This window comes from Topomyia yanbarensis, chromosome 3 (assembly GCF_030247195.1).
Source record: "Topomyia yanbarensis strain Yona2022 chromosome 3, ASM3024719v1, whole genome shotgun sequence".
Classification (NCBI taxonomy): domain Eukaryota; kingdom Metazoa; phylum Arthropoda; class Insecta; order Diptera; family Culicidae; genus Topomyia; species Topomyia yanbarensis.
The window spans coordinates 100,094,240-100,119,254 of NC_080672.1; positions in this window are offsets into that span (position 1 = coordinate 100,094,240).

Below are 25,015 nucleotides of genomic sequence, written 5' to 3' on the forward strand. Positions count from 1 at the left end.
GATTTTTCTGATACTAGTGTGGCTTATGTTCACGATTTCAGGATTTTCGTCACGATTTCCGTAATTTCTATTCACGTTATTGTGATATTTTAGTTACAAGTATAATGATTCGTGTTCATGGTTTTAGAATCATTGTCACAAGTTTTGATATTTAGTCATGAATAATCTATGTTCATGATTTCAGAATTTTAGTCACGATTTTTGTAATTTATGTGAACGTTATCATGATATTTTATTCTTGAGCTCACTTTCGAGTTTGAAACGAGCAGTAGTGTAAGTCATGTTCATATTTAATTACTATCGGATTTTTTACTCGGCGTAACGTGACAATATGAATTGGATCATAAAAGCGTGACTGATTAGCAATATCTTGCTTTGTGAACTACATCACGAGCACGATTTGTGGCTCTATAATATATTCTTGGTGCTTAGCGCAGTTTTCGTTTTCTGTACATGGAACCTTATCAAATGAATAAAGATGTTTTGTTTTATCTGCTGCTCGCGCCGCTAGAACCACTAGAAGCTGGACATAACTATTAAATATTTTATGAAAAAACCCAAATTTTGAAAAATAGTTCACGTGAACATTTCAACACAATGTGCAGAGTTGCATGAAATTGAAATTTTCATAAGCATTCAAGGTAGAACGTGAATCATGTACTACAAATCATGAACCAGTTGACGAATCCATTGATATTTTATGAACTATTTCACTGGCACGCATGGTCAGGTGTGACTATTATACTAGGAATTATGGATCAGTTCACGCTTCCATGAATAAGATTTCATAATTTTGTGAAGGGGTGACGAACACGAATTGCCAGTCCCTAGGAATCATGAATTCGTTCACGTGTACATGAATACTGTTTTTCGATCTTATGAACTATTTCACGAGCTTGACAGGTAAGTCCTGATTTTTAAAATAGGAATCATTCACGAAGACATTAAAATCATATCATAGTTTTGTGATCTATTACAAGAGCAATGGTGAGTTGTGACTAATTCGCATTTTATGATGTTGTGAACTATTTCACGAGCACTAGGGGCGGATCCAGAAAAACATTTCGAGAGGTGTTCGAAATTTTGTTTGAAGAGGTTTTGTGTTTGAAACTAATATGAAATTCAAACCAATTTAAAATTTCTCAACCACAGACGAGCACGGATAGTGAGTCGTGACTAACATATTAGGAATCATGAACTAGTTCACGTTAATGAATGGATTCATGCATAATATTCCGGGTTTCGTGAAATAGTGAACGAGAAAATATGTTTTGATTTTGTGAACTATTTCACAACCACGAAAACGGGATCGTGTTCCAAAAGCCATGAACAAAATCACGATTCAACCTTTGGTTGTATGATTTTTGCTCAAATAGTTGTGAACTAGTTCACGTACAGAAAATCGACTTGGTAATACTACTCCGAAACCGTGATAGAACTTCTCAAAATAAAAACAAATATCCCGTTATATAAGCGTTACTGAATGGAAATGGAACACAATTATAAAGTACATTATTTTTGTTCAAGGTCCTTTTTTCGTAACGTAAAAACGTGATTGTTCCAGAATTCATGGCACTTTGCTTGAGATTTTGGAAACAATTTTTTTGTATAGTGTTTAATGTGTAATGTGATTCAGTATTGTGATATTTGGTTCAACAGCTTTCTATCGAATTTGACATGAGGAGTAATGTTCATGATTCCAACTGCTTGTCCGTGGTTTTTGTAACCCCTCTTCTCATATTACTCTTGAGCTTACCAATAGATTAGTTTACGTAGAGTACCGCGATTATATGTGCAGAAACATGAAATTGTTTTCAATCGCCGGTTTGTGGTTCTCTGAACTATTTTACGAACGATTAAATTTCTTCAGTGCATTTTCTTACCAGATATGAATCATATCCACACTGAAGCAAATCAAATGAATAACGATTTTAGAGATCCTAATAGTTTTCTTATATCTGCTGCTCACGTCAAAATTTCCAAACTATGAGCAAAGTGCCATGAAAGTGGCAATGATGGATGTCTTCTAATTTAGTGAACTTATTCACGAGCACTCAAGATAGATGCTTTTGTTCAAAAAGCAGTTCATAACCAACCTCGTAAGCATGAATAATTTTCTGAGTTCTGTGAAACTGTTCACGTGGAAGTATTAAAGCCATGCACGCAATTGCACATTTTATAAAATGTACCATTAAACTACCAGCATTTTATGATTTTGTGAATTGGTTTTACAAGCACAAAAGTGTATCGTCACTGATCGTGACATGAATGAATCACGAACATAAGACCGTGATCAGTATCACTATTGGACAAAACATGTGTAACTGATCTTCGAAATAGATAAAAAAGAGTTCAATAAACTTCAAGATTCGAATACCGAAACTTAGTAACTGTATGAATGAGGGGGCCCGGACCCCCTCGCAAATACAGGGTTGGATCTTAGGAGAGTGGATGATGTGGTGGTCTGTAGGTGGTGTGATGAGGGGGATCTGTGGTCCTTTAAGGAAGAGTGGTGTGATAAGTAGGGCGGGGTAAACCTCTCACCGCACACCCCAAGCTACGCCTCTGTGCAAATACAGAAAACCTACCATAATCGAAAAAAAACGAGATTAGGTTGGTTTTCGAGATTACATCAAGCTCTTCAACCCGTTACTCCAGAACCGGAGCAAAAAAATCAATAGCACCAATAGGTAGGTTGTACCTTTAATTTGAGGCTAAGTTTGTGCAAATCGGTCCAGCCATCTTTTAGAAAAATGAGTGACATTATAGAATACATACACACATACAGACATTAGCCAATTTCGACGAGCTGACTCGAATGGTATATAATATTCAGCACTCTGGGCCGGGATTAGTTTAACGAATTTCATAGTGTTTGCATATCCTATATGAGAAAGGCAAAAAGTTACAAAAGCAGCTAAGTCCCAAAAAGGTCGATTTTTGTCCAAATTTGTTTTTCGACATAATACCAAATATTGACGTTCCATGCATTTTAAAGGCCTTTTTTCGGCATCGAAAATACGAATTAGATTTCAGTAAAACAGATGTTTCGTACCGGTTCATTTCATTTATGAGCAGACGAATCAGTCTATATCTCTGGAACCATATAACCGATCCGTACGAATTTTATGCCAGTCTATGGGAATAAAAATCCTTTCATTTGTGAAACCGACCTTACCATCTCCGAGAAATTTATGTTATTTTGTTAATTTTGAAAGTTTGCCATTTTTCCAAGACTGCCGGAACCCTTTAAGCTGGTCAATTTGATCAACGAGACGTTGAAAGGGGTAGGAAAAGGGGGGGGGGGGGTGGATTAATCAAGGAGAATTGATGGGAGGTATAACCAACCGCATTTGCAGCATCTTCCATTTGATACTTGTTTCGTGAAAATCAGTTCAGTCATCACCGAATAGCCGATGTGACTTTAATTATGTTATATGTTCGAAACCTGGGACTTCCAGAACTGCAGATCGTGGATAATAAATTTAAAGAATCTATGATCGACCATCGGTGATCTTCTATGCAAATCGAAATAAGTTGATGTTCATTTCAATAGATTTTCAACCTCTGAGATATTACGGTTGTAGCGGTTTGTATGGAAAATTCCTGGGTGACCTTACTAACGAACTATAACTCTGGAACCAATAGTCAGATACGAATGAAATTCAATAGGAGTAAATGGGAGTATCAAATTCGTCAACATCGGTCAAGAATACGCTGAGGAATAGTTGTTACATTAAGTTAGGATCTGGGTCAATCAAAGTAGCTTTAACCACATTGGCTGTTAAAAGTGGTTAAAGCTACTTTGATTGGTCATTAGTGATCTAGACCTGCAAATCCGAGTAATGTTGCATATATTCTAATATGTTCTTGGCCATAAAGATGGTACCTGTTCATGTGAGAGTTTGCTGCGTGACCGCACTTTTGAACCCGAAGCTCCGAAACCGGAAATCCGATCAATTCAAAATTCAATAGCGCATAGATACATATGTACAGACATTTCCGGATCTCGTCGAACTGAGTCAAGTGTTATATGAGACGCAAACGTTCGGGCCTCGGTTAAAAAATCGATGTTTAGAGGGATTGCATAACTTTTCTGCATGAGAAATGAAAAATAGGAAGATTTGTGTATTTATTGCACAGATATCATGCTCAATGTACACTTTATAAAAATATCCCCAGAGAGTTCAATAATATACTTAAAAAGCAAGAAAAACTATTGAATCTTACTAACGTATTAATATTTCATCTTGATTTAGTGACACCGTATTTCTAGAAGCTTACGTGAGAAATAATCTGTCAGTAAAAATAAATTGAATACGCCTAACTGAATTAATTTTCTCATTTGTCTTTTGTGAAATATCAGTTTTGTGCTATAATTTTTAACAAGGTAGCTTCATGTCAATAGCTTCACTAGTGTATGAACATATTTCTTACCGACCGACAATATTTTCGAGGGTGGAATTTTATCTATACATAAACCTATTGCCTCCATACATGGAAACGTAGGAGATGGAAGGTAATAGCTCTAACGAACGTTCAACGACTCACTATAAGATAACTACGAACATCCGAGGTAGCCTTCATAGAAAATATGTATTCGTCGCATACCATGACTATAGCTAGAACGTGTGCAGAAATATTTGGTCGATCTATCGAATGCATATCTCGACCAAAGTAAAGAAGACCGCAAAGAAAATATTAATTTTATCATGCAGGTAGTGATTATTGAATTACTGGATATATTAAACGATGTAACAGACGGTTAGACAGCTATATTTGTCCAGTATCCTGCACTACCAAATGGCCTTAAGATCACATAATCCGAATACTCGTCCGAATATAAACAGAAAATCAATGGCATCATTTTGTTGAGGAATTCCAATGTTGGGCAGTAACTAAAACAGCTACATTCGGTACATCAGCTCAATCATAATCGGGATTACCACGATTTAGGTTACATATCCAAGGACAATCATCCAAAAGAAATTGACGTTGTATGAACTGAGTGACAAGTTAGTAAATCATCCAATAAGCTTATATTTCCGGTTCACCAAATTATTGATAACTATTCTTTTGTTTTCGTGCAAACAGTTCATTTTACATTGATCTTCCGTATTCCCGGGAAAGGCTCTGAGATTTTTTGAGAAATAAGTCATTTATTTCTCGAAGTCTGGGAAGCTGAAAACCTCCAGGAAAAGGAAGTTCTAATCCTGACCAAGATGTAAGCAATCATAAATCAGTTCATGTGGTAAAGTCTGACCATGATGATGAAGTTTTCATGGGTTGATCATATTTCAAACACTATCAAAACATCATTCAGTGGAAGTGAATTTGGACTATGAGCATGGGGGTATTATGGGCTTTTCGTTTCCTGTGGTAATACAAACTACCCGAGCAAACGAAAAGCCCATAATACACCCATGCTCATGGGGTTTGACATGGATGTTTGAAATGGGTTTAACCCATGACAACACCATCACCATGGTCCGGTAGATCCCACATGAAATACCATATGTTGGTGTATTTATGGTTTATTGAGACCATTTTATGGTGTATTGATGGTTGTGAATTTTGGCAGGGACCATATTTAAGGTCTTTTTAAGGGGCTATGTGGTGTTTGAACCCATGAGTATTTGCTCGGGTAAGCGTGTTACATGCGTATCGCGGAGTTCGAGATTTAGAAGGGTATAAATACAAGGATTCGCAGTTAGTTATCTAGTTAATCATCGAATATACAGCCACTTGACACTTATTTAGTGTTTTAAGATTTATTTGAAGCTGTAGGTAGCCGGCTACTAAGAGTAACCTATTTTCCAAATAAATGCTATTTTAACGCTAAACAGTTGTTCATGGGCAATAAATGTGAATTCATATTAGAAGATATTAGACTTGTGGGAACTATATTTTCATCGTTTTCAAATCGTGATATGACACAATCGATCGAGATCAGCTGTGGCAGATAATGCACGAGTACGGTTTTCCGGATAAGCTAACATGATTAGTCAAAACGACGACGGATCGGGTGATGTGCGTTGTTTGAGTATCAGGGACACCCTCGAGTCCCTTTGAATCTCGAAGAGGGTTACGGCAAGGTGATGGTCTATCGTGCCTGCTGTTCAACGTTGCGTTAGAAGGTGTAATAAGGAGAGTGGGGATAGACACGAGTGGTACGATCTTCAGGAAATCCGTCCAGCTTCTTGGCTTCGCCCACGACATTGACATAATGGCACGGAACTTTGAGGCGATGTCGGAAACGTACATCAGATTGAAGGCTGAAGCCAGCAGGAAAGGTGCTAGAGACGACAATGTGGACCTCCCATCCCGAGCTCGGATTGACGGTGACGAAATCGAGATGGTTGGACTCACAGGTAACCGTCGACAACGATACCAGCAGAGAAATTCAGAGACGGATTTTGGCAGGAAATCGTGACTACTTTGGACTCCGGAGGACGCTCCGGTCGAGCAAAATTCGCCGCCGCACGAAGTTGATTATCTACAAGACGCTGATTGGACCGGTGGTCCTCTACGGCCACGAGACCTGGACTAGGCTCGTGGAGGACCAACGCGAGTTTTCGAACGAAAGGTGTTGCGTACCATCTATGGTGACGTGCAGATGTAAGACGGAACGTGGTGCAGTCGAATGACTCATGAGTTGCATCAGCTGCTGGAAGAACCATCCATCGCGCATACCGCAAAAATAGGACGTTTGCGGTGGACTAGACACGTCGTAAGAATGTCGAATGACGACCCGGTGAAGATGGTTTTTGAGGGCGACCCTACAGGAACCAGAAGACGGGACGCACAGCGAGCACGGTAGATCGACCAGATAGAGGACGATCTGCGGACCCTTCGAAGACTGCGAGGCTGCCGACAAGCAGCAATGGACCTAGTGGAGTGGAGACGGCTTCTGCATACAGCAAGAGACAACAAGGCTCTAGCCTGAACGGTAAGGTAAGTAAGAGAACTATATTATCTCATCGTCAGAGCCGTTGCGTGCGGTTGGCCAGATTGGTCCCCGCCAAGGGCGCCAATGTTAGGGGGATGCTAAAGTATTGGTTTGATTCATAAAATAAGTGAGGTTAAGGCATATAAGTCAGGATAGGAGTATCATTCCCAGGTACACACAAAATTATTGTTCGAAAGTCGAATTGAAAAAGAAAGCCAGTGTAGACAGCAAAAAGACGCATAACTGAGACTCTTCCAAAAGAGCTAGAAGACTACGCTACAGTTCTGTTAGTGCAGAATAAACAACGAACAAAACAAAGACTTCAAATTTCAACAAAAATAGCGAAAATGATTGCAAACTTTTTCCGTTCATCTTCTCATTTTCATAGAAACAAGGAGAACGGAAATGTGGTAAAGGGCAATCAAGCAGGCCATCTTTTTAAAGCTGTAGCAATCGTATTCAGGGATCGTAGAGTAAGCTAGATTAATTATCATCGACAAAATTACCCATTCGCCGTACCGTGAAAATTGAAGCCTCCTCGGTGCCGGGAGGAGTTCCGCAAAATCAAAAGATTGCCGGTTCCCAACCTAGGTCCAATCAATCCTGCACTAAGATGAACCTCTGGTTGAAATATCACATGAGATATTCTCTGTTCCTGGAAGCGTTGGAAACTCCTTGTTTCTTCTCAAAGGTTTAAGACCGTGTGCTGTTTGTTTCGGATTTGTGGCAGCAAGCTTCCTCTTGCTGGTATATTGACGGCCTCTCAAGAGAGAAAATTGACGGCCTCTCAAAAAAGAAGAAAAGTTATTACTACAAAGATCCATTTGTTTGTAATTAGTGCAATACTGCATGCATGACGCGCGGTACAAATAACCGATCATGCAGATGATCCTTGTTGAAGAAGGCGCAAAGTAGTCTCGCTAAAGATCACATAGCACTAGTTTGAAGGGACATATCATTTTGTCCCGTCCGGTGTGATTGTCATTCAAAATCTTCGTTCGCTGGAGCAAGAGGGCCTTGAAACAACCAATCCCGTTCTTCAGTAGATTCACGAATGCCAAGTTCAAATCGATAACTACACCATCGATCTCAACTTTGTGAGTGGGTATGTAAACGCGTTAGTTCTTCATAAAAGTCTTATCACCAGTAACGTCATTTGTTTGTTTAAGACAAAATATCACAATTCTGAGCTTATCTAAGCGAACTTTCTAACGGCATCTGACACAGCAGAATATTTCTGCGTTTTGTGGAATATTAGGATAGTTAGCGGACTTTCTTTGATCCGAAAGAAAATCGGATACGGTCGAATCCATTTCAATGTGTTGAATGTGGACAATGTTAAACTGTCGTTTTTGGAAAAATTATGATAAAATAAATCTTATCTGCAGAATAAAAATGCATGCTTAAAAAAGCAATCGTACTATCAAAATGAATTTCGAAAATAAAGAAGATTACTGCAATAGTTTTTCGGCAATCGTTATCACGACAAGGGCATGTTTGTAATAACCAACGAAACCATTTCAAGATAATTAAGTTTATAGTTTTATATTGTCACTGCTCGTGGAAGACGCACTTTGAAACACAGTAGCTTTCGATCTATAGCTTGGATCATCATAAAATTTGTTAAAAATCTTCTCTGGGCGTTTTGCTTTCAAATAAAGTAATAATTCTTTTTTCAATTGATAAAATAAAGGTATGTGCTCGCTTAAAGATAAATCATTTGCCTGTACGGTATGAAAAATTCTACAATACTTATTTAACACACAATTCAGATTTGTGAAGGAAAGTGAGAAAAAAGTAAATTTTCAACTGTAAATTCCAACTGTTAACTAACTGTATGAGTCACACATCCCAAAAGATCTCAAAAGAGATTCAAAGCATAAAACTCTTGTACTCGCCGTTAACCCTTTTTTCAAGCCGACGAATACCGAACACATCCCAACTAATCTTCGGACTGTTTACGGGCCTAAGCTAATAGAGAACAATGACAACCTTTATACTAATAGCATGCAACCTATGGTTCAACAATAATGAAAAAACAAAAAAAAATATTCGGGCAATCATAATACAAGCTAATTTAATATCCAACCTTTCATTTTTAATGACGATGCGTGTGCCCGGCACGAGAGCTTGCATTCCAACCCAACCCAACCCAACAAAACCAAACAAGTCTACCGAAGTCCATTCCGAGTCCAGGTGGGCTGCATTCTAATGGCAAACCGCGCGTACTCCTGTCGACAAACGACCGCTTTCCGAACGAACAAATGAATGTATGCACATCGTCGGTGAGCTGAAAAAAAACTATCACAAAAGAAAAGGGTTGCATGAAACAATAAAAAAACCGGACTTTATGTTGTTTGTTCCATTATTCGATGTTTGCCCGAAGCCCGAAGACCGACACGCAAAAGGTGGAAAGCGAGGATCTTCGCACCCCTCTTTTGAGAAGCATCCGGAGGGACCCGCTGCTGATGGACATTACTTGATTCTGGAACCGGTTTTCTTCCGGCTGATCTTCCGAACACGAGCCACCGTGAATGTGATTTTAATTGCAGGTAATTATCATCGGTGTCGTGGCAACCGGAGGTCAGCTAATCAGTTGACTTTACAACTTTATATCCTCTCGGGAAGAACGAGCTGACCACTGCTACCGATTCGGTTGACCACGCTGCAGTGCTTTGTTCCCACCGAGGGTCAGCAAAGGACCCCTTGTTATGATGGCGGGTTGGTCAGTTTGCCAGCTAAGGAGAACCGGTTTGTGCTCCCTGGACGGTCCTTCATTGAGCCCATTGATGTCATAATATTTGTTTGGTTTCAATTGTACCGATTAGCTGCGGCCTTGGTCCTGCTTTTTTATGACTGAGACGGTCCGTCAGCCACTTCAGGAATGGCCAGTTATTGTAATACATGCATGTAAGTCATTCACGCGAGAACTGCCCCTGCAGTTGTTCGGGAGTACGGCGAGGGGTCAGTTTGGGCTAGTAATGTCATATTTATAGGAGCAATTAGCCTTTATTTGAGTTTTTATTACCGCTTAGCACACTCCTATGGATTGAAATGGAAACAGGGGCAACACGTGTCAAGCGGTGCGCTGGCCGAAAGGGTTGATTTTTGTCACGTATCGTGCAGTGGACGATGGTCAATTCATGTGATAATGGGGGTCAATTTGTAAAGTGGTGTAATTTTTTTCTTGCTGCTGACCGAGGGAGCATAAAGTGGGTGATTTGTTATTTATTTGGTATGAGGAGATTAGGGACATGCTGGACGTTATAATTGGTTTACCCATGTTCCTGATTAATATAACGAGACGGGTTCAAATTAATTGAATAGAATGTAAGCTTGCGTGTTTACTGTCAATGCAACCGAAAGGGAATGTATTGACACAGATGACGTTTATTTTTGACAAGTAATTTAGTACCCTCGTTAGATGTACGTATTTTAAGAGTAAGCCTGATATTCTACAGTCCGATTATATCGCAATTGGTAATATTAGGTAAGTAATATTTAATAAAAAGGGTCGTAATCTAAATGATAAATCATATGGAGATGAAAATAACGTCAATATCTGTGTTTTTAAAGATTGGCACTTGTTGCATCAAAACGCATCTCAGTTGGTTCATATATTAGCCACCCAATAAATTCCAGCAAAAATTGTTACTCATTTATGTTTGTTGTATTTTTATTTCTGATTTTTGCAACCGATGATATCGTTGTAATGTCGCAAATGTTTAAAATCAAGCGTTCTGAATTGTTTATGAACTGACACAACCAGCTCAAGCGATAGCAGTGCTAACGATTTGCGAAAAGAATAGCAGAAAAATTAACCTGGATGTGTGTCGAGATTTCATTCGTGAGATGTGTCGGCTCATGTGCCATCACTACACGCTGGATGCACATCTCCAACGTATTGGGCTCGCAAATGGCGGTATCTGCACCTGTGGCAACGGGTATCACTATATCGAACATATTGTCTGGGCATGCGCCGAGTACTGTTTTGCTAGATCTCAACTATTGGATTCCCTTCGGGGCTGAGAAAGATCACCCAATGTCCCGGTTCGAGATATACTGGTTTACTGGCAAGCCAAAATCTCCTCTATATGTCCCTCGTATACACCATCCTAAAAACCATCAATATTTAGATTTGATTGCCCCCATTATTTTTCTTATCATTCTCCGAAGTGCCTTCTTCTGCCTACCGTATCCCAACGATGGTTTGATGCGATTCCAAGACGACACAAAACATCTCTGTTGAATTAACCAACAAACGCCGGACCTATAGCACAATATCACGCGCGCAACACGGTGTGTTGCCGATCCGCATCTGAGCCGTACTACGAAATCGTCTGGAGGAACCCCTGCCGGCTCGAGGAAGATCGCCCGGCGTACCAATACATGATGCATCCGTCCGAATTTGTAATCCTTACCGTTGATTCCCGATGCAGGAAACCCCCCCTCCCTCCTGTCAGCTTTGTCCACCCTTTCTTCCCTGTCTCTGATACACATATGTAAGACTTCGAACCCCTCCCCCCACTCCTCACCATGGAATATCATCTTAAAACTTATATGCCCCCCTGTCTTCTAGTTTTAGTTGATCAATATATAATCTCGTTAAGAAGTGCCCAACAGTACCACTACTTCAAAATAGCCCTTCAAGGTTTTGGATTTTTTCTTCTTTTGTGTTAACAGATATACGATCACCGGAGACCGGTGCAAAAATGATTTCCCCTGACAAAGGCTCGCCTCAAGGTGAGATGCATGTCGAAATAAAATTGACTCCCCGCCTCAAAATATATCCAAGCTCGGTCACCGGGCCTAATGTGATCTTCTTCCAGACGAAGGACAAAAAGTATTTAAATTTATTCCACATTCGACCGTGACAGAAATATCGAAAATTCGCCCTAATAAGCTTCTGGTGGTGGTAAATAGTTTGAATCTGGCAAATGATATTGCTGGCCACGGGCCCTTTACGAAGGAGTACATAGTATGTGTACCAGCAAATCGGGTTGAAATCTGCGGCGTTGTCACCGATTTGAGTTTGAATTGTGAGGATCTACTGATACATGGGGCTAGCTATTTTAAGGACCCCATGATTCAAGCTGTGAAGATACTGGAGTGCAAACGTATACATTCGGCATCAGTTGAAGCTGACGGAGAAAAGACATGTGCCAACTCAGACTCTTATCGGGTGGCCTTCGCAGGGTCTGCTCTACCCAACTATCTTTCTATGGCAAGTTTCGTCTAGCTATTCGGCTATTTATACCGCGTGTCATGAACTGTACTAATTGCAAACAACTGAGATACACAGCCTACCATTGGAGCAACAAGGTTCGTTATGGTCAGTCCGGCTTGAACCATTGTTCGACTCGGTCACAAATCTTGATAGTTCCCGGTTTACCTAGAATTTTTCAACAGTTTTTCTCAAGACTACCTACTTTTCCTGCTCAATCAGGCTTTTCCAAGACTAAACATTTTCCAATAATAATTCAACCTAAAGAAATATTTAATTCTTAATGCCTGGATTCTCCCAGAAAGGCCATGTGCCAAATATTAAAAAGAAACGAAAAAGGATAAGTGATTGTAGCAACTCATTCGATGTTTTTCCTAATGTGAAGTGGAAACAAATTGTAAATTTCCTGGTATTGTGCGTAATGTCAATGAGAAGAAACAGTAATCTCCTCTGCTGAAAGCAATGATGATCTCCTACTTTAGAGTCTTTCGTACTGAGACTTCGACGTTCCTTCCGGATACCTCTTTTCAGATTGGCCGATAATGAGAATGTCGAGTTACAGCGGATGGCTTGATTGGTCACAAACGACTTCTTCTTACGGACAATTTATATTAGTTTTATTCATAGGATTTCAAGACAGATAGACTAGGCTGTCTTAAAAGGGTTGCCGCAAGGTCAAAGTTTGAACGAAATATCCAGCGTATTGAAAGATTTACTTGGTTTTTCGCATTTACAAGTTATTCTTATGAAGAGAAAGGCTAACGGCATGAAGACACGAGCTCGTCCTGGAATTATCCAGTAGCTATATTTAATTTCAGTATTAGAGAAAGCACGTTTTATGTTCCATGTACTAGTAAAATCGGAACATAGTAGACGACATGGTGATAGAATTCAAAATCTGAACCAGTGTCGTAGATGCCAAGGCTTTGGATTCGGCACAAAAAATTGTCATTTGGATTCCAAATGTATGATCCGTGGTTAACAATCGCACAGAAAAGATACTTGTCATTTGAAAAAAAAACCGCAAAAGGTTTCAAATGCGCTAATTGTAGCGAAAATCATAAATCGAATTTCTGGGCTTGTCCCATTCGAAAAAAATTATAAATTCTCGTTCTAAGCAACAGAAACAACAAATAAAAAATTTATTTACTTCTTCAAGTACACTTCAAGAAATCAAGTTAATCCGCTTCAAAATTGATTAACAACTTCTCTACTAACTAGCACTGAGAGTGTGCATATCTTGATCGTATTTCATGACTGCAACATTTATAAGGAAAAATAGTTTTGGTAGAAAAAGGTTGGTCAAAAATGGGGAAGGTGCTTTCTAAAATGTCGTTTTATTCCAACCGAAATATGAAGATGGCAGCGCTATTCTGGAAGTTTTTCTATTATTGAGAGTCTGGAAAAGAAGGAGGAGACGCTCCTGTATCGATTTCAAATGAATAATGTTTTTCTTCCTAGTATCTTTTCAGCTCTGTTTCTCTTCAGTACTTGATCAAACCTCAAATAAGAATGAGAGATGATACTTCATTTTCACTGTAATGATTCAACGAAACCCATTGTTGCTATCTAGGGCCTAGTAACTTAAAGATATTTACGGATAATTTGGCTACTACATACTGAAGGGATGAGGTCGAAACATAATATTGAAACCAGTCGCCACATTTTAGTCGCTCTTAGTGATCTTGATGTCGCTCTGCAATTTTATCGAGGCCTGTATACACCTATACGAGTATTATTTGACAATTATAGAGAGTGGGTCAAATGCTGCTGTTAGTTTGTTGTAAGGGGTTGTACATGATCGAGACATTTTATGGAAATGACATAAAAATATAGCCCCTATCAAGAATGAATCTCAAACTATCAGAACTATTGACTGGACACTATACAGGCTGCAGTAAAACACGCTTCATCATGTTCTAGCCTACTCTTCTGCTCCCTTATGTTAAACACCAGAATGTGTCTTTAGATCGCTACCTGACTCGAAATGATCGTCCCCAATCTATAGAGCCTGCGTTTATGTGCTGAATACTTTTTATATATTCAAAACACAGCTCCAAACGTGTTTCGAATATTGAAGGAACAAAGGGAACGCCAATGTACGTCAGTATACAGTTCGAATCAAAACTATTCGTAACAATAAATCAAAACCCTTTGCTTGAGATGTGATTGGTTCCGTTCCACATCCACTTCTAAACTCCTATATCGAAAACTGCGCTGCTGAATACTCTAAGGAACCTGATTGATATAAAATAGTAATGCTTGCAAACATGTGATAACAATAAAAACAAATCAGTGCTTTATTTTAATTAGATGGCATCACCCTTGGGTTGACCACCAAGAATAGCTACAGATATGCTTCGCAACTTTTTTGAAACAAACTGAAACTGTTCTAGCATAACTCAATCTCCATGCCCATCAGCAGGCACGAATCTATTTCTGTCCGCCCGTGCTTCAGAAACACTTAAAGAAGCATGCTGTCAGATGCCTCAGTAATGAAAACATTGTCACGCACAAACCCCCGAATATATGTTGGCGTGAGAATGTCACCCGTATCAACCCAACGCACACACAAACAGAAAAATAAATGGATTTATCCCAACGAAACTCACAAACAACACATACACACACGTCGCACCGTGCTGTGTTAAACTTTATCCAAAACCTACACATCCCCACCCACATTGCGAATCATCCTGTGCACACGACCCTATCCTATCGCATTTCCACACTCGTTCGTGTACCCAGAATTGCAACTTTTTTTTAAAGAAAACCTAGCAGTACAACTAAAAATATCTGACAAAATCTGTCACTTGAAAACACTTCAATAACATCGCAAATTGACATATATTTTAGTCTTTACAGCATGTGCAACAATCTTTTTGGGCTAATTTGGGCAACTATATAAAAATTTGTACTATCCTTTTAGTGACATGGTAATTTTTATGTAACAACTGCTATAATTCAAAAATCTGGTAGAATTAGAGGTTTGTTTTTGTCTGTAAGCTGCAATAAATCTGGTCACAGCAGGGCGAAGAGCGCACGACAAACCTTGCACAATGCAAGCAAACTGGTGGCGGCATCAACTCGCAACACAGTTAAATAATGTAAAACTTGCACCCGTTTCCCTGTTGTGTGCGAAGTCTATTGTGCGCTCCCCAATCAGCCGTGTAACCCGAAATCCTGCATGTACACGAACGATTTTTCCGTCCGGACAATATAGTCATGATGTTGCTTGTTTGGCATTCGAGCGACGAATGTTTAAAACGTACACGCGGCCCCTCTATGTGTGAGATACCCGTATTTGATTGAGTCACTGAGGTGCGAGGATGTACCGAGCGGACAATACAGTCAACATATTACTCGTTTGGCATGTGCGCGACGACTGATATAAAAAAAACAGAACACGCGTTCAACGGAGATTACGACTTGGGTCCAACACGCTGCTATTTGCCCACGATATCTCCCGAATTTCGGAGTTGCTGATTCTGAGGTCGAAAATGTAAAATTCAAAATGGCAGATCCTATATGGCGACTGTGCTTGGCCGAATCTCATGTTTTTATATTAACCTAAAACGTCATACAAGGGGGTTTTCGAGGTCCTTGATTCTGATTCTGACGTCGAAAATATAAAATTCAAAATGACGGATCCAACATGATTACTAAGCATGGCTAAATTTCATGTTTTTTTATATTAGCCTAAAACGCTTTACAAGGGGGTGTTCGGGGTCGCTGATTCTGATTCTGACGTCTAAAATGTAATGCTCAAAATGGCGGATTCAATATGGTGGAATTAGGAATCAGAATATATTGGCTTAAATGGCACGTTCCCCGTATGTAGTCGGGGATTTGTGCCTTGCCGTGTGTTTTCATCATTTCCTGAGCGGAAGGAAAGGACAAGGAGGTGTGGGGAAATAGAATTGGAAGGGTGGGAAAAATAACAGCATAAAAAACAAAAATAAACAGGTAAGCTAAACTCACAAGTAGTTCAACTTGTCTGCGAATAAACCTAAAGCTCTTTACCACATTGGATAAGAAACTTTAGTATGTCTCTGAGTTTTAGTAAAATGATTTCGTCTATATAAGGACGGCCGAAAACTCGAAATCGATATTGCGCTACTGCTGGACAGTTGCATATCAGATGATATTAGGTTCCGTAATCGGTTTCACAAAGATCACATGAAAAAGACTCAGCGCGCTGAATAGTTGCCATGTGATAATTGAGTTTGTAGTGGCCGGTTAAAGCCCTGGTCAGCATGCCGCAGTGGAGTTTCGAAAAATGTAGGAGATTTTTCAAAATCACTGGACACGGTTGTTAAAAGGACTGGGCACGGTTGTCCTACAAGAAGGTTTTCGGGGTCGCTGATTCTGATTCTGACTTCGAAAAGGTAAAATTCAAAATGGCGGATTCAATACGGCGACTGCGCTTGGCTAAATTTCATGATTTTTTACATTGGCTTAAAACGTTTTACAAGGGGGTTTTCGGGGTCACTGATTTTGATTCCGATGCCGAAAATGAAAAATTTAAAATGGTTGCTAATTTGTTGGTGCCATTTTGAATTTTAGAATTTTAACATCAGAATCGTAATCAGTGACCCCAAAAACTCTCGTAAATCGAGTTTTATTCTTAAATTTCATAAAATATGGCTGCCATTGTGTATCCGCCATTTTGAATTTCCAAATTCTGTTATCAAAATCGTAATTAACGCCTTAAAATCCACATAATCTATTTTTATGCTAGTTGAGAAGTTATCCCTGTCCCTCAGAATCTTTTATAGACCAACATAACATTAAACTCCATTGTTGATATTTGTTACGAGAAAACTGACCTACGAAAAATTGTGCAAAAAATTTTATTATTTAGTTCAATATTTGAGATACATTCAATTTTTATTTTTAGATCTCTAGGACTTTTAGTTCAGACACAGCCGAATTTATTAAAAAAAAACGCGATTTTCGAGTATTAATTTTTTATAACTAATGAGTTATTAACAAATTCATATGATTTTTGTGCTAGTTGTACTCCTTACATCCTTAAGAGTTGGTTGAAAGGAATAGTTCGCATTAATATGTCAACGCCAACTAGAAATCCAATAAAAACTAAGGTGAAGTATGTGGAACGTATAGGCCCCACTGCGTCGCAAAGGGTTAAGTGGGGTTGTCGTCATTATCAAGGGTGTTAAGGTTTGTGATGAAAGACTACGACAGAGGAGTGTTGAAAATTGCCTAAAAATAAAACGTCATTTGTTGCTGGAGTCTAATAGCGACTTAGAAAATACGGAAGGAGCTCATACTAGTCCGACCCATATTATTTCAAACCTCCACAGCATGATAGCCACCCCCATCTGCATCCTGCACGAGGAAACATAAAAATAGGTAGACGATAAGTGTTGATGCTTCACCACTTAACGGAAGGACGATGAATAATTAAACTTTTCCATAGATATACACAGATTTTTTTTGTAAAGTCGCAAAGCAATTTTTGGTCCCAGATGCGACTTCATATTTTTTATATTTTTATGAAAATTTCACAGAATTAAACAGATTTTTTAAAATATTCCGTTTATTTTTACAGATTTTTTGGAAATTTCACACAGATTTTCATCGGTTTTTTAGGTATCAAAGATGATAAAAAACTTTTTAACTGTAATACAGCTTTCAATGTGGCATCCCCATTGAGGGGTTTATTTAGAAAGGTGTAGGATTCGATCCAAGCAAGTAACGAAAAGTGTGAAACATAGTTTATCTATATAGTTGTTTAATTAGTCTTGTCCTTCAAAAAAGAAAATGTTTGGTTTTTCTATTTTTTTAATTCTCGGTAGCCGGCTACCGAGAGTAAGCTATTTTTTCTAAACAAAGGCAGTTCGAACTTCAAACAGCTGGTCTTGAGAGTATTACCTAGAAAAACTAATTTTATCAGCCTAATTAATCGGATAACTATGTACTGCAACAGTATTCCGACAGTTCTCATTACTTCGACTCTACGATAGACGCTTTGTTCTATTTCTCTCTAAGGAGAAAAGTTCGGGTGAAGCCCGATTTCAATTCACTATGAAGAAAATAGGGTAAAACCACTTTTTTGCGATAACGACACAAAACCTATTACTAAATTAGTTATAGAATATTTGTTTCCACTTTGTCTCATCACAATCCGACACTAACCTAGTGCCAGAATTAAGCTGGAATTGATTTGATGCCAGCTCCAAAGACAGAGACAATATTTGTGTTCGTGAGCAAACACCTAGCCAATCCCTCAAAAAATACATATAAAATCCTTTATCCGCTAACTAAAACGCTTTCCATTTCCCTCCCTAACCGATTTTGAAATTAATGCATGTACCAAACACTTTTCCGCCAAAAGAAAAAAAAACACCCCAAAAGTAGAACATTCAGATGAAATTAACGAAACGGGAAAATGTTATTGAAGAAAACGCATCGCGTGGCGATCCGATCCGAACCAAACCACTACTGATGATGATGATGATGATGATGATGATGACGTTGGTCATGATGACTGGTTCCGTTGCGATGACGAGGGACTACTTATTAATAAAATCAATATGTAGAGCACCAGACATTTGAAACGAGAAGAAAAAATATTTCTTCCAAAGGATCCCTACTCTTGGATGCTTTGTTAGAATCCAGGGATGGGGATAAAATCTTCCAGTTTGCAGCCCATTAAGAAGCAGCATCGTGCTAAGGGACCGGGACAGTGAGCGTCTTCGCGAAAAACACAAAAAAATATAAGCGAGAATGAGTCTGCTTCTTTCCTTGGCTGATGATTACGATGAATCTTTTCTTTTAGGTTTTTTCTTTCGTGAAGGCACAAAATTAAGGCAGGTTTCCTTGGGTGTGTTTTTTTTTTAATTTTTATTTTACACACGCATACAATCGCAATCACAGAGCTCGAGACGGTGGGGTGGTGGAATTGTAAAGAACGGGAAATCCTAGACGGTTCTAACAGCCACCGAATTCTCATGCACACGTTTAGTTCAAGGTTTGCTACTCAACGGTCGGGTCCAGGCGAGGACTCGGGGTGAAAGTGAATTTGGTGTGTATGCATACGTACACGGATGAGGAACTTTATTGCTTCATCTTTGTTTGACTTCGGAATTAATGACGCACATTTTAGGATTTTAATTTATTTTACTTTTCTCCGGGTTTCTTTTTTTTCGCCTAGGATATTTTTCTGACATCGCATAGGACCTGGACCTGGTGGCAGGGCGGCAAGGAGAGAGGACCTGTACGTATGCGTGTGACGGGCTGGCCGAGTAATGATGATGAGAGGGGGATGAGAAAATCGAACATTTACAAGACGACGTCGACGACGACCGACCGACGGTCCCTTGGCGGGTGCGCTTGTGGGTTGAGTTCTGTTTGGGTTCAGTTCAATGAGTTGGGTCTCGGGGATGCTAATGAATATGAGTTTGAAGAAGTTACGGTCCGGAAATAACGTCCGTCGGAGCTGGGGATGTTCGAGAGAGGCGCAAAAAAAAAGGTGAGAAGTTTGGGTGGGAAGGGAGGTACGACGAAGGGACGATGTTTACGATGGGGATGGTAGTTCATCGTCCAGAAACGTGAAACTTCGATGAGCGCGTGTGATCGATTTTTTTTGTTGGGATACGTAGTGGCGGAAGGAGAAGGTTGTTTTTATGTTTTTCATTGTATGGTTCGGCTTGCTCGGAAGTAGCATAAATTAGTTGGATGCCACTCCAAGGTGGGTTCGACGATATTTATCAATGTCGAAAAACGGTAAGGGGACTTTACGGGGAATGTCAATGTTCAGTGACATTATAAATTAGAGACTGAAGTTTTGATATTGCAGTTTGAATGTCTTCGGCTGGGTTTACAGTTAACAATGACACTGAGACATACAGGAAATAACAAGAAGAACACTTTCTGGCTCAGCACCGTTTTCTGTTTTTGAGGTTTTCAATCTAGTATTAGTTATACTTGATAATCTATCAATAAAAATTGTAAATATAGGTCGGATGTAAGAAGCCAGATTTTACATTTGAGACACATTTTTGGTTGATTCACCCACAAATTTTTTTAAAATTGCAGCCAAATTTTAAATAAATGTTAGTCCAATCTCAAACCATTTTCAAACAATTTCGTTCAAATACAAGAAAGACGTTAAACAAATTTAGTTTAACAAGAAAACAGACACACTTTTGACAATTTAATAACATTAACAAATTTTAGACAGATTTGAAATTACACATTTATTTGAGATAAATGTAGACAATAACACCAAATTTGAACAAAAAAATATTCATCATATTCAATACATCTCCTATCAGTTTAACATTTCGTATATGGCGGAATTTGTTCTACATTTTATAGACCAGTACATGTTCCACTTCTCGGATTGGGTGTTTTAATCTTTGAATTCCACAACAACTGAAAAGATAAACCGCACGGAGAAAAATCCGTTCATAAATTCATGAACAAAAGGTCACGATTTCGTGAACTGAACAATTTACGAAAACCGTGACCAAGTTCCTAAAATTATGAATAATAAATCAACGTATTCATGAAACTATTTGTGTATTCTAAAAACCAGTTCGCCCTGAATATGTACATGGAGTTTCATTAGAAGGTTTGGTTGGGTTACTGTTGTTGTTCCCTGGACATGTTTAGTTTTTGTTGTGATTCTTGTTCATGATTTGGGAATACACAGTCGGCAGTCGAACGTTGTACACGATTTCAAGAGCTTATTCGCGATTCTTTTAAATTCTCATGACGTTAGCGGGATTAAAGTTCATGATTTCAAGATCTTAGTCGCGATGTTCGTAGTTTCTATTCTCGTTATCGTGATATTTAGTCATGAGTAGAGTGCTTCATGTTCATGATTTCAGGATCTTTGTCACGATTTTCAATATTTTTGTCACGAGTTGTGTGATTTGTTTTCATGATTTCAGGATCTTAGTCGGGATTTTTGTAACTTCTGTTCATGTTATCATGATATTTTAGTCATGAATAGAGCAATTCATGTTCATGGTTTCGGGATCTTAGTCATGATTTTGGATATTTTGGTCACTAGTTGTGTGATTTGTGTTCATGATTTCAGGATCTTAGTCAAGATTTTCGTAATTTCTGTTCATGTTATCATGATATTTTATTTTAAAGCTTACTTTTAAAGAGTAATGTAACTAATGTTCATGATATCAGCAATTTTATCGTGGTATTTGTAAATTCTCTTCACCTTATCGTGATCTATTATTTTTTGGTTACTAACGGTTTTTGCCTTTCTCATATAGAAAGGTCATGCAATCACTCTTAAAAACGTCAACCTAATCCCGGCCCGGAGGGCCGTGTATCATATCCCATTCGACTCAGTTCGTCGAGGTCGGAAAAAGTCTGCATGTATTTTTTTTTTTACAATGGAGAAGACCTTTACGTCCTAGCCCAGTACACGTGCTATTGGTAGGTGTCCAAGCTACCACACGGGGTGTACTGGGGGCGTGTCGGGCTCGAATGGTGACGCTGCCATTAATACCGACTAAACTCCAGTGGGCTCCGCCATCGTTCCTCCCAGGAACTACCTCTCGATATTGCTTCTGGGGGGATGGCTGTACTTAATGTACTCATTCACTCTCACTCACGCGTTCATACGTCCTGTATGAGGCTTACTTGGGTGCTCTCTCTATCGCACCTTGACTCACTCTCAAACACTCCATATGAGGCTGACTTTTGTGCTCACCTTTTTCGTTCCTTGCGAGGCTGACTTGTGTGCTCACCTTACTCATTCCTTGCTAGGTCAAAGAATGTCACTCATTTTTCTCAGAAATGACTGGACCGATTTGCCCAAACTTAGTCTCAAATGAAAGGTGCAACCGTCCCATCGGCTGCTATTGAATTTTGGATCGAACGGAATTCTGGTTCCGGAATTACGGGTTTAAGAGTGCGGCCACACAGAAATTTCTCATATAAACTATAGGAAAAATTAAAAAGAGAATTTTTATTTTTGATGCTAAATGTCTTCAAGGTGCATGAAACGTCGAGATTTGATGCAAACTCGACAAAAAATTTGACGACGATTTTGGCACATTGCCTTTCTCATATAGAAAGGTTATGCAATCACTCTGAAAAACGTCAACCTAATCCCGGGCAATTTTTTTTTGACTCGCGTAAGGTTTCTGGATTTTAACAGGGGCGTAGTTGGTGGTTTACGGAGAGGGGTAACACACCCCCCCTTCTACTGTTCGCTCCCCTCCCTTAAAAATCTCCTTAAATCACCCCTCAAACCACCACCCCATCCAGCCCTCATACCCCTCCCTTTCAATCCCATCATCTTTGAACCACCACTATATCACAAAGCATACCAATTTAAGCTGGGGAGTCGTTCGTTCATGGGACTTTCGCCCTCCTCACACACCCACCTCCGCATGACAAAATGAGTTAGCAAGCAGATATTGATCTAATGCTGATTAGGCTAATGAAGTATGATATTTTTTGTTTCAAGTGTTTCACCGTCGACACGTAGCTCATCAAGTTCGTGGCTGGCAAGCCATTTTGTATAAGTGCAAAGTCTACTAATAATGTAATGGACATTTCCACAATTATGTTGAACATAAACAGCCTCCGTGCCATAGTTTAGAGAAATGAGAAAGGCACAATTGCACCGCTAGGTGGATTAAAACAGGTTTTTTACTCGTGATGTAACGTAACGTGACAATATGAACTGGATCATTAAAACAAGACTCATTCGCGATATCTTGTTCTGTGAACTATATCACGCATATTTCATTTTCTGCCCGGACAGCACAATGAACCTTAAAAAATGAATAACGATGTTCGAGGTCCTAATAGTTTTTTTCTACTGTTCGTACCTACTACTGGTCGCTAGCAGCTGGGTATTTCATGAAAAAGTTCATGGAACAAAAATGATTCCACGAATAATACTCCAAATGTTGTGAAAGAGTTCACGTAAAAATTTCATTACCATGTTGCATGAAATTGTAAATGATTAGGGGACGCAAATAAATACTAGATAGATCTGAAATCATGCACGGAGCACGGATATTGGATCGTAACTAATATTAAAGAGTAACGAGGATTGAATGAATTCATGAATAATATTACGAATTTCGTGAAATAGTTCACGAAAAATAGCCAGAATATTTTGATTTTGTGAACTGATGTTCCTATATCTATGAAAAAATCGCGAGTTAACCTTTGGTTTTATGAATAATGTTCATAAAGTTGTGAACTAGTTCGCGTACTGAGAATCGAATTAGAAATAACTTGGCGGAAACCGTGACTGAAGTTCACAAAACAACTGACAACAACGTTACTGAAGGGAAATTGAACATAATTGTAAAAGCCATGATTTTTGTTCATGGTCCTGGTTTTCGTAACGTAAAAACCTGATTGTTTCCAGAATTCATGGCACTCTATTCATTATTCTGGGAAAAAAAATTCCGTGCGCAGAGAAAACTAATCACAATCACTCTAGGTCATGACCATCGATAAAATATTCACGATCGAAATGGGAGTAACGGTGCATTGTTTAGAGTTCCATAGTACACTTTGCGCATATACTGAACGCGGCTGGATTTATATTTATACTATTTTTTCAATTTGACGAGCCCATTTTCGCCATGTTTCTATTATCACACTACCCATTTGAAACCGTTGGTTAGAACAGTATCTGCCATCTTTGTTCAGCGCATAGAGTCAAATGGTAGTGCAACAATAGGGCCCAAGCAACACTTGTAACAAGCAACCCCGAGCAAATTTTCATGGGTTCAAACACCATGCAACCCCATAAAAATGTAATGAACATGGTCCGTGCCAAATTTTACAACCATCAAAACGCCGTGAAACGGTCTCAAAAACCCATAAATACACCAGAATATGTTTTTCAAATGGGATCTTCCGGAGCATGGTCATGGTATTTTCATGGGTTGAACTCATTTCAAACACTATCAAAACACCATTCAGGGGAGGTGAATTTGGACCATGATCATGGGGGCATTATGGGCGTTTCGTTTGCTCGGGACGGCAGCGATTAGTTGCATAAGCAAAGGCGCTTTTCGGGTTGCTAAACCAGCGCAATAATGGTTGCTATATACCTTTATGTAACGAATTATGTTGCTGAAACTGCTAGTCAACAACTGCTATTGCTCGGGGGGAACTCGATTCGAGTTTTCGTTGCGCTCAAACTCCCCCCTCCCTCAAACCAAAATTTGTTGGATTGAAAAAAAAAACAATTGATACTAACTAATTTAATTAAATATTACGCCATAATAATTTTGCAAGTATAATATCTGATCACTATATTAAGAACCTATTGTTTAAGCATCATGGGAGCTTTTGGAAAATTGTAGGTATTGGATCTTGTAACTGATATCTTTGTCGAGGTCCCATTGTTGTAAAATTATCATGAGCTCTTTTTTGAAGAGATGCTCCGAAATATTGATCTTAATCCATAATGCTTCGAAATGGAAGCGCAGTTTAATGTTTATAAATATAAAATTGCTCACCGAAAGATTGCATACCATATTTCTTTAAACGTGCCGTCATCGGGGGTTACTTTACGCCACGTGGGCTACTTTACGCCAAAATTATAGAATGATACTTGAGCTTCTAGTTCAAATTTAACTTTATTTTTTGACAAATGCAAAATATAGTATTATTCGCTGGTTCAACACAATCATAAAAAATGGATATAGGTTTAAGAAAATGCTAGTTAGTAATCGTAGTAGGCGATGAAACTGAAATATAAAATGTACTCAGAAAGCATTGTAGCTTAAATTCTCTTGGGAATATGCGATTTACTAATCAAATTATTAGATAAGAGGATACAGATTACGTGAAATTAACTTGGCAATGTA